This window comes from Penaeus chinensis, chromosome 11, assembly GCF_019202785.1.
Source record: "Penaeus chinensis breed Huanghai No. 1 chromosome 11, ASM1920278v2, whole genome shotgun sequence".
Classification (NCBI taxonomy): Eukaryota; Metazoa; Arthropoda; class Malacostraca; order Decapoda; family Penaeidae; genus Penaeus; species Penaeus chinensis.
In genome coordinates this window covers 36,510,312-36,515,311 of record NC_061829.1, presented here as the reverse complement: position 1 = coordinate 36,515,311, position 5,000 = coordinate 36,510,312, and positions in this window count along the sequence as shown.

Here is a 5,000-nt window from a genome sequence, read left to right as displayed (position 1 = left end):
TCTTCACGCTACAGTTTGTCCACTCCAATCCCTTTCCACGCCAGAGTCACTCCACTTTCAACGCTACACGTGTGCCACTCACTCTTCACTCTCCCCACCTCCCTACAATCACTCCTCACTGACCCTTTCCCTCCCCAACCCTCCCCCTCCCTCTTCCCCTCCCCACCCCTCCCCTTCCCTCTTCCCCTCCCCTCCCCAACGCTGCCCCCATTGATTCCTCCTCCTTCCCTTGTCACACTTACTCACGCTCCTCAATACTTTCCCTCGCCACTTGCCCTGAACTCGAAGTTTAATTTCCCCAAAGCTTTTCGAACACATATCCAACATTCAGAAAGCATTAATCCGCCCATTTCGTCGATGTGCTGTGCTGCAACTTTCGTCATCTTTATCTTCCTCATTTGCAATCTAAAATGTATTGATTCCACGTTTCTGGCACGCAAGACAAGCTACACCCATTCTGCTTTTCGGTCAAATGGTCTTTTTTCCTTTTCTTTATCACGACAGCATATAAAGTCTGACTCTGTCTGTCTGTCTGCCTGTCTCTCTCTCACACACATACACACAAAGCCATTTCTATCTCCGCCACATTTTCCGAACACTCGAAATATCGAACACTTCTGGCCGGCGTTAACAGGACCACAGAGGTAACACAGGGAAAAGAGAACGCCGGCCAAAATTCGCAGCCAATCAAATCTATCTCTACTTTGTTCAAACGCGAGAAAATCCTATTAGCGGTAATAACGGACGAGTTACGAAAAAGTGTCCAGTAATTGGCGTCGGTCCGGACTTTTGGTCTGAATCGCTGCCTCGTCTGTGGCAGCGCGGGGAAATCTCCGCTGGGTACTCTCTGTCGTACTGTTCTATTTTGTTTTTCTCTCTCTCACTTTCTCGTTTTCTTTCTTCTCTTCTCTCTGTCGGTGTTTTTGTCTGTCTGTCTACCTCCAGCTATATATTTATCTGTCTATTTCTCTTTTTCTCCCTCTCTCTCTCCCTCTTTCCTTATCGCCTGGTGCATGTGGATTACGACTGACACATCCGTATATTTTGATGTGTGTGTTTGTACGTTCGTTGATGTTTAAGCTCTGAGGCAACGCAGGGCTATAGAATGAGGAGATCGCCAACATCTGCGCCATCAAATATGTACTTTCTCTTTCTCTTTCTTTTTAAAAACGTTACTTTCCTCTGCCATCGTTTATTGCATATTGCGTATTCTTTTCATCTCTCTCTCTCTCTCTCTCTCTCTCTCTCTCTCTCTCTCTCTCTCTCTCTCTCTCTCTCTCTCTCTCTCTCTCTCTCTCTCTCTCTCTCTCTCTCTCGCTCTGTCTCTCTCTCTCTCTCTGTATTTATGTTTGTCTGTCTGTCTGTCTGTCTCTCTTTTCCTCTTCCCCTCGCTCTCCCTCCCTCCCTCCCTCCCTCCCTCCCTCCCTCCGCTCCTTCCTCCTTCCTTCCCTCACTTCCTCTCTCTCTCTTCCTCTCACACACAGACACGCACACCTTCCATCCCTCAGCGTTTTAACAAGACCCGGATGGAGTAAAAGTAGCTTTGTCAGTAAATGATGAAGCCTTCCTACCTAGGTGCGCCAGTTGCTTTGATTATCCAAGGCCCCGAAATCTCCCCAGGCGCCGTTCACAGAGAGCGTCCTGAACAGCATAGGTGCCGGGAACTCCAGCCTCATTCATTGTATTAGGTTCGTTATCTAACCTTTCTAGAGTCTTTCATGTCTCTGCTGAAGTGTATCTGTTCATTAGACTATCTTATTGCTTTGAGGGGCGACTTAGGGAAACTTTCAGTGTTCCCGGCTGTGAAATTTTACATTGGAAAAGTTAAGACATTGGTAATAGTTTTTTTTTTTTTTTTTTTTTTTTTTTAATGATAGCTTTCACAGATGTGCAGTGTGATATTGGTTGAATAAGGATTTCAGAAAAAAAGACTAAAGGTTTATAAATGGCCTAACATTCATTTTTTACACCGTTTGTTATGTTTCCGCAACTTAGTCAGTCGACCGGTTCCTGTAGATATTTTCTGCAAAGTTTCAGGATACAATGATGGCAATGTGAGCTCTTGGATCTAGATAGGGATTCACGTGATAACCTATCCTCGTAAATTCCTACTGAATGACTCCTCGTGGCTGGCAATACAGGGAGGCCTGTATCGACGAAGCTCGAGGAAGTTAGGCCTTTGGAATCCCATTAATATTATGAGGAAAATGCTGTCTGTCTTCCGGTATTGTTTATGTACCTGCCTTTTAAAGGATATATTAGTACATTCTGTCGACGACAATCTTAGAAGACAAATTCCATGGTAATGTAGTTTCTAATTAAGGAGATTTTTAATCTTCGCATCAGTTAACACGTTTTCATAGTTTCCTTGCAACAACTGTAGAAATCGAAAAGCTTCCCTTTTCAAAGCAATTACTGCGAGGCTTCTTCAAACATCTGTCCCTTCCTCGGCCCGAAAGTGTGTCAAGCAAAATGGGAACACATCTGGCTTCTTCCGCGTGTCTTCAGGAGTGAGGCAGGGATGTTATTGTTCCTAGAATTTTAAACGCTCGCACGGACTGGATTCTCGGGAAGATGAAAGAAGGGGAGGAAGATGGGGAGGGAGATGGGGAGGAAGGAGGGGGAGGGAGATAGGGAGGGAGATGGGGAGGAAGAAGGGGGAGGGAGATAGGGAGGGAGAAGGGGAGAGAGGAGGGGAGGGGGATGGGAGGGAGAAGGGGAGAGGGGAGGGGAGGGGGATGGGAGGGAGGAGGAATGAGGGGGGCGAGGAGGAATAAACAAATCGGTAACTGACAACTTCTAATTCCCTTGAACTTTGCCGATGGCGCAGAGCCGCTGAGAAAGCAAATACTGGCTCATGAGGCAGAGCATGGGACGGAGAGCAAAATCGCGAGGCTGAGAGCGGATAAAGGACAAAATCCGATTTTTTTCGTGAGTTTCTTGAAGGATATTTTCACGGCCTCGTGAGTAAGTGCCACGCGAGAGAAGTGCATGAAAACAGAAAGGGATCATTGGTTTTGGTTTTGAAATCTGCAACGAAATAGCGGTACGTATAATCACAGATACATATCAAGAATAACCAGACGTATGATGTTAGCTGCATGGCATGCGAATATCAGCTGTTGCTCTACAGGTACACGTCCAGGACATTCGTCTGGTAGAGAGAGTCCTGGCTGACACACCAACAAACCTATTGCTAAAATAAGGATTGACTCAGACCATGTTTGAGATGCAGAAGGAAGGGAAATGAGCGTTCCCGGATGCTGGCCATGAGAGGCCTGAGTTTTAGGAATCGGAGGGCGTGTGTCTCCTTACTGGATTGTGTGTGTGTGTGTGTGTGTGTGTGTGTGTGTGTGTGTGTGTGTGTGTGTGTGTGTGTGTGTGTGTGTGTGTGTGTGTGTGTGCTTGTGCGTGTGTGTGCTTGTGTGTGTGTCAGATAGACAGACATGAGAACACACACACACAGGCAAACACACACACACACTCACACACACACACACACACACACACACACACACACACACATACACACACACACACACATAACCAGGCACTGATAGAAAGAGACAGGCAACCGCAGAAATGGAGACAGAGACATACCGATAAATAAATAGACAAACAGACAGACAGACAAACAGACATCGAAAGAACATGTGCGTTTTCTTGATGGATGTGTGTTCGTTCGTGTGCACACTTATCAGTGTGTAAACAGGTGTGTATTCGATTGTGTATGCATATGTAAGCGTGTATTTGCTTATGTCAGAGCTCGAGTGACCTATAGGATGACCTTTAGACGAGGCTCTCATGCTTATCAATCTCATCATCACGGCGACCTACAAGTGGTCACAATGTCGTGGGGTTCATCACCACACTCGACGTCATCACACTTAGCGACATCACCACACTTGTCTCCATAACCACATGTGACGTCACCACCACACCCGACGTCGTCGCCACAGTCAACGTCGTCATCACACTCGAAGTCGCATCACACTCGACATTATTCCTACCCTGCGTCATCACCACACTCGACCTCGTCATCACACTCGACGTCATCGCCTCACCCAACTTCGACGTCGTCACCACACCCGACGCCATCCCCTCATGGAACGCAGCCTCCGCACGCCCGTCATGGCTCTGCATGGCATACTGTGTACACAGGGAGCGCGTGGGATCTTTTGTCAGTGATAAAGGATCTGGTGCACTTAATCCATCGACGAATGTGGTAATGAGGTCGACAAGCTGGTCATCCCGCTGCCTCAGGACGGATCGTGTTCGGGACCTTTCAGCAGCACCATGTATTAACGCGCACGATGAATCTACGCAAACAAACAAAGACATGTTTTTGCGTATATAGACTACATATATATGTCTTATACACAATATATATATATACATATATATATATATATATATATATATATATATATATATATGTTTGTGTGTGTGTGTGTGTGTGTTTATATATATATATATATATATATATATATATATATATATATATATACACATGTAATAAGCATAGCCATATCTGCATATATACATAGATATACAAACAAGTAACATAACCTATTTGTCTTTTTATTCAGTTATTTGTCTATCTGTTGCGCTAAAATGAATGCCAGTCATCACACACAGCATGCGGAATGAAGGAGCTTCACCCGCGTGTAAATCTGCGGCACGGTGGTGATGGGGGGGGGGGTGATTGGAGGGGGGAATGGGGCGGAGTTGGGTTGGAAGAAGAAAGAGAGGAAGAGAGAGAGAGGAGGGGAAGATAAGAAGAGAAGGGGAGAGAGTTAGAGAGAGGGGAGAGGGGGGCCAACGTAACGCGTGTTGGTGTAGTAAGGGGACACCGCCCCTTTCCCCCCCCCCCTTCCCTCCCTCGCATGGGGAAGGGTCAGATCCTCTCCTTCACAAGACCGTCTCTCAGGACCTCGGGGCTGATTGCGATGGGGTGGGGCGGAGGGAGGGGGGGGAGTGGACAGGGGAGTTGAAGAAAT